The sequence below is a fragment of the Hemitrygon akajei genome, unplaced genomic scaffold (genome assembly GCF_048418815.1).
Source record: "Hemitrygon akajei unplaced genomic scaffold, sHemAka1.3 Scf000092, whole genome shotgun sequence".
Taxonomy (NCBI): domain Eukaryota; kingdom Metazoa; phylum Chordata; class Chondrichthyes; order Myliobatiformes; family Dasyatidae; genus Hemitrygon; species Hemitrygon akajei.
Genome location: NW_027331978.1, coordinates 2,137,349 through 2,143,732, shown reverse-complemented (window position 1 = coordinate 2,143,732; position 6,384 = coordinate 2,137,349). Strand labels below are relative to the sequence as shown.

General features: G+C 44.9%; 2 non-coding genes across 2 annotated transcripts; both read right to left on the bottom strand.

Moving 5' to 3' along the window:
- Nucleotides 1-371: 371 nt before the first annotated feature.
- On the bottom strand, nt 372-444 carry trnav-cac (transfer RNA valine (anticodon CAC)). The gene has a single exon. It is a non-coding gene; the product is annotated as a tRNA-Val (tRNA).
- A 2,120-nt stretch (nt 445-2,564) lies between these two features.
- On the bottom strand, nt 2,565-2,658 carry trnai-uau (transfer RNA isoleucine (anticodon UAU)). The gene is made up of 2 exons: nt 2,621-2,658; nt 2,565-2,600 (listed from the first exon to the last, which is right to left on the bottom strand). It is a non-coding gene; the product is annotated as a tRNA-Ile (tRNA).
- Between the last annotated feature and the right edge of the window lie 3,726 nt (nt 2,659-6,384).

Here is a 6,384-nt window from a genome sequence, read left to right as displayed (position 1 = left end):
CAGCACACGGTTATTCTTCCTGATGTTTCTCTGGATGGGAACATTTGAGATGCGAGCTCCGTTGAAACCACAATGCATCCTCATGCGACAATACATGACAACAGGTTTGACGGCTAATTCGCCCGTTACGCAGTGTACGTTATCCACGAACCTCCTTAGGTTTAAATCCGTTTATGTTCTCCTGTAAATTATTTATAATTTCTATTAATTCTTCTTTCTTTAATTTACCTTTGCCAGGTTTGAAGTACAATGGGCTTTGCTAGAAAAGCGAATGTTCATTATATTTACACCTGGATGCCCATGACAGTAAACTTGAACACAAACTGAAAAGTTGAGTCTCAAGTTCATCTGAAGCACTGGAGCCCAAACAATGTTTCTGCCCGGGATTGAACTGGGGACCTTTCGCGTGTGAAGCGAACGTGATAACCACTACACCACAGAAACTGTGCTCTGAAGTGCAGCAGTAAGTACAAAACATTTCCCACTGTTCCTTTCCGTTTGCAGTAACAAGTATTAAATAGGTTAGGACTTTATTTTATTGAGCGTAGAAGAATGAGGGGAGACTTAATAGAGGTATATAAAATTATGATGCAATGCAAGCAGGCTTTTTCCACTGAGGCCGGGGAGAAAGAAAAATAAGGACATCGGTTAAGGGTGAATGGGGAACAGTTTAAAGGGAACATGGGGTGGGGTTTCTTCACACAAAGAGTGGTGGGAGTGTGGAATGAGCTGCCAGATGAAGTGGTAAATACAATAGACAATAGACAATAGACAAAAGGTGCAGAAGTAGACCATTCGGCCCATCGAGCCTGCACCGCCATTTTGAGATCATGGCTGATCATCTATTATCAATACCCGGTTCCTGCCTTGTCCCCATATCCCTTGATTCCCCTGTCCATAAGATACCTATCTGCCTTCTGAGGCAGCGCATTCCAGACCCCCACAACTCTCTGGGAGAAGAGGTTTTTCCTTAACTCTGTCCTAAATGACCTACACCTTATTCTCAAACCATGCCCTCTGGTACTGGACTCTCCCAGCAACTGGAATATATTTCCTGCCTCTATCTTGTCCAATCCCTTAATAATCTTATATGTTGCAATCAGATCCCCTCTCAATCTCCTCGGGCTCAGTTTTAACATTTAATTAAACCTTGGACAGGTACATGGATGCGAGGTGTATGGAGGGATATGGGCCAGGTGCAGGTCACTGGGACAAGGCAGAAAAATGGTCCGGCACAGCCAAGAAAGGCCAAAAGCCTGTTTCTGTGCTGCACTGTTCGATGGTTCTATGGTTATGCGCCATATACAGAGATATGCATTAACAATTTCCTGTCGGGTGTTAGTTAAGGCGCGACATGTGACAGTTAACTAAACTGTGTTGTATTAATAGGCAAGGAATTAAAACACCTTCTGTACTCTAGCTTCCAGTAGTCTCCACAGGGTGGCGCTCGGGCTCACGTGCTAAATTTAACAGTGCCTTTAAGCTTTCTCATCCTGTCTGTCTCTCTCGTCCGTTCTCATCACCTCAGATTACAAGTTAATTGAAGCAAGTGAGTGAACCACGTGCCGATACATTTATATACAACAGGACGCGTTACAAGCCAGGTTTACTTGTGAGATGATGCCAGCTGTACAGTAACGAATCACGGCTAATCGTCCCACCGAAACGGCACTGACACCAGACACACCGTCACACTGATATTTCATTAATGATCACGGTCCAATCTGTTCCGTCGGATCGCAACCAGACCAAAACATCAACGGCCAATTAAACAACCTATTGTGAAGGAAAATTATATTGGTAACAACAGCCTTCAGGAACGGAGCGGCAAGTCGATCAGCTCTGAGGTCGCAGTGGAGTGATCACTCTCCAGCCGGAAGCACGTCAGCAGAAACGAGGGAGCTGTCGTCTCTTTAACAGCGGCTTGGTGAACTCCGGATATGTGAGAATTATTTTATAATTCGGTACAGACGAATGCAGATTCATGTTGAGAGAGGGGGAGAGAGATGTCAGCATCTCCATACCATTTGTGCCTATTGAGGCTACGATTAATATCTCTTTTTTCGCAGGTGCCTGAAATAATTCGCCGATGCAAGTAAATGTTGAGTTTAATCGACAACACAACGAACCAAGATGAGGTGTAGTTAGAGGATTTCTGAAGCATGGCTTCAGGAAAGGTAGAGATCTTTGCTTCACCATTTGGTTAATTGAACTAAGAAGACATGAATGTGGGGTACGTGTGATGCCTTGATTCAGCAAAGAAACCATCTGCTCAGACACTTTCAACAACGGGAAGTGAGGCTGCGCGTGTTGAACTAAAGAACCAAACAGGGAGATTGTTTGTAGCCCTGCGGGCACATGCCTTTTAGTGAATGAGGGAGGATCTCTTGCAACGTTTGTAAACTTACATTCTCCTGCTCAGATCACACTCAAAGGTGCATCGATTCGCAGTTAAATACAAATAACAATCTCAGAAACACATAATCAAATGTAACATTTTAGTGGATTGCTCAGCTTGAGAGACGCTTAGTCACCCGGGCACTGCAAGCATTAAAAATCACGAGTGCTCTAGGTGAGGCTCGAACTCACAACCTCGGCATTTCTCCGCCGCGTACTGCCATATAAGTACCGCTCGCTAACCGATTGCGCCACTAGAGCCCAGTGCTGCAAGCACGTGCTTTTACATATGGAAAGAAAATTTAGAAGAAATTTACAGATATAGAGTCTAAAAATATACAGCACGTGAAACGGCCGTTCGGCCCACAATGTGTTGCCATACTAGCTAAAAAGCAAATCAAAGGAACTCAAACTCTAATCCCTCGTTCCTACCCTGGCCATATCCCTCAATCTTCCTTACATCCATGTGCATATCGAGTCAGCAAATGTGCACATCAAATACCACCTATAAATTTGCTGAAAATGCAAACATTCTTTGTCGAATCTCAGATGGAGACGAAAGGGCGAACAGGGACGAGATATGTCAACTAGTTGAGTGGTGTCGCAGCAACAACCTTGCACTGAACTTCAGTAAGACGAAAAAGCTCATTATGGACTTCAGGAAGGAGAGAGATACCAATCCTCATAGAGGGATCAGAAATGGAGAGAGTAAGCAGTTTCAGATTCCTGGGTGTTAAGATCTCTGAGGACTTAACCTGGTCCCGACATATCGATGCAGTTATGAGGAAGGCAAAACAGCGGCTATCCAGTACTTCATTAGGAGATTAATGAATAAACTCAAACAACTTCTGGAGAGGATTCTGACAGGCTGCATCACTGTCTGGTATGGGGTGGGGGCGGGTGGGGCAGGTGTTGCTACTCTACCGGATGGGGAGATGGAGAGAAGGGGGATGGGGAGATGGGGGGATGGGGAACTATATGATCATGCGGATGTAAGCAGAGAGCTATGGATGGTGGAGAACAAGTGAGCACTCAGTACTCAGTAGGTGAACTTTCCATGAGCGAAGGTGGCAGACAACAATTGCAGTCTGATTCTTAAAGGAACAGTGGCATCGAACCATTCTCCGGCGAAATGTAGTGTTGAGACTTGGATGGCAGTGTCGCAAGGACGTGGCGGTGGAACGAACCCAAGTGCTGAACAGGGGCGCGGAGGCCGAGTCGGGAGGCGTTACCGTCGTAGCGACCGTGGAATGGGTGCCAAAGGAGTCTTTACCCGGAGTCTTGGTTTTAGTAGAGAATTCAGAAACGATGCTAGACTTAGAACTGATAGTCCTAAGAACCATGGAACGAGGTTACTCATACACGAGTCGACTAACAAACTGCCAGCTCCTAGTTGTGGTCACAGGATTTTTACACTGCCTTTGCTGATGGAAAGCAGGTGTTTGTAGCTAGTGGAACCTGGGAATTATTGAGAACTAAACGAGATGATTAAGGCACAATTTCTGAGCCTGGTGCCAGAGGGGTCAATGACAGGCATCCTTTGATATGTTGGAATAATAACGCTGGAACTCTTCCCTGGTTGGGAACAGATTACTTGATGTTAATCTTCATCTTCTCCTGAATCTTTCGTTGTACGTTGTTACTCTGTGTGTCCAGACGCCACATTATGGCTGAAAATTTTAAATTTCATTTTAGTTGATTATCCGCTTGCAGTGCTACATTTTCTCAGCCAGATCATGTGAGCGTTCAGTTACCTTTCGCACTTGAGATCTCTCCAATAATATATCATCAATGCCGCTAAATCTGGGGCACCAAGTGAGAGACAGCTAGTTACCGTCCCGCTACCTATTGGATCACGACATTCAGTCAGCCTTTGTAAATCTGTCCAGTAATACTGAGAAAGTAATCATTTCTCAAACTCCACAGTGCTTCTGATTGATAATCGCCTTGTCAATTCCGCTCCATCAAATTCGCAATATCTGATACAGCACAACCAGACAAAAACAGACAGCAGACGTCAGGCAGCAAGACAGACGAGTAGATAGATAGATAGATAGATAGATAGATAGATAGATAGATAGATAGATAGATAGATAGATAGATAGATAGATAGATAGATAGATAGATAGATAGATAGATAGATAGATAAAAGCACACAGACAGTTATGCCGACAGGCCCTGTGGCTCAGAAGGATAGAGAAAGGAAGTGGAAGGCAGGAAGGCAGTAGTAATAGGAGACTCTATAGTCAGGAGTTCAGACAGGCGATTCTGTGGACACAGGAAAGAAACTCGGAAGGTAGTTTGCCTCCCAGGTGCCAGGGTCCGGGATGTTTCTGATCGCGTCCAAGATATCCTGCGGTGGGAGGGAGAACACCAAGAGGTCGTGGAACATATTGGTACCAATAACATAGGTAGGAAAAGGGAAAGGGTCCTGAAATACGACTACAGGGAGTTCGGAAGGAAGTTGAAAAGCAGGACCTCAAAGGTAGTAATCTCGGGATTTCAGCCTGTTCCACTTCAAGAGGAAAAAGGAAGCATATATTAGATATAAGAAGCAGGAAGTAGGAGGAGCTTATGAGAAATATAGTGTAGCCAGGAAGGAACTAAAGAAAGGACTTAGGTGAGCTCGAGGGCGGCATGAGAAGGCCTTGGCATGTAGGATTAAGGAGAACCCCAAGGCGTTCTATGCGTATGTGAAGAATAGGAGGATGACGAGAACGAAGGTGGGACCGCTAAAAGATAAAGAGGGCAACATGTGCCTGAAGGCAGAGGAGTTAGGGGAGGTCCTAGATTAATACTTTGCTTCAGTATTCACAAGTGAAAAGGATCTTGATCAGGATGAGGTCGAAGTTGAGAGGGCCTGTGCACTTGACAATGTGGAGATTAAGGAAGATGAAGTGCTTAAGACTGATAAATCCCCAGGGCCGGATATGATACACCCCAGGTTGTTCTGGGAATTGAGAGAAGAGATCGCAGGAGCATTAGCTATGACCTTTGAATCCTCTTTGGCTGCAGGGGAAGTGCCTGAGGACTGGAGAATGGCAAATGTAGTTCCCTTGTTTAAAGAAGGCAATAGGGAGAAACTTGTGAACTATAGACCGATGAGTCTTACGTCGGTGGTATGCAAACTACTGGAAAGGATCCTTAAGGATAGGATCTACGAGCATTTGGCGAAGTACATTCTACTCCTGGATAGTCAACATTACTTTGTGAAGGGAAGATCGTGCCTCAGGAGCCTGATTGATTTTTTTGAAGCGGTAACAAAAGAAATTGATGAGGGTAGGACAGTGGATGTGGTCTACATGGACTTTAGCAAAGCATTTGACAAGGTCCCTATTGAGAGACTCATCCAGAAAGTCAAGAGGCATTGGGATGTGGAACCTTAGCTGTTTGGATAAAAAATTGGCTTAAAGGCAGAAAGAAGAGGGTAGTTGTAAAAGTGTACAATGTACAGGGTATGTTAATTAAAATGGCTTCTTTGGTTTTCTAGAGTAGGAATGCTTTTATGTCTGATAAGTGTTTTCTCTCGCAGTTGTTTGGCTTTGGACTTGCTGATATGGGGACTGTATTCATTTTTTAACCAATGGGGAATGTTATTTTGGCTTGTGGGGCTGGGAGCTTGGGGGTTTTCGCGGGTTTTCAGGGGAGTCGGGAAGAAGACGCCGAGGAAGGTGGACGTGCGCTGCACTGCTCGGTCGACCACCGGGGGTGGTCCCAGGTGCGGGGACGTGGAGGTCGGAGGAAAGTGACGAGGGGTCGAATGGTTCGATGGTTGAGCTCCAACGATGTGCACTAAACTGACTGAACTTTGATAAGTTGGCGCCTTTTACTTTATTTATTTTCCTTCATATATACTGTATTGCATAGTACTCTTTTAGTTTTAGTAAAATCTTTAAAGTGTATTCCATAAAGGTATCTGGTGTGAGTTTGATACTGTGTGTGTACGCGAGGCATAAACTTGATTCTCACAGCACCTGCGTGTACGGG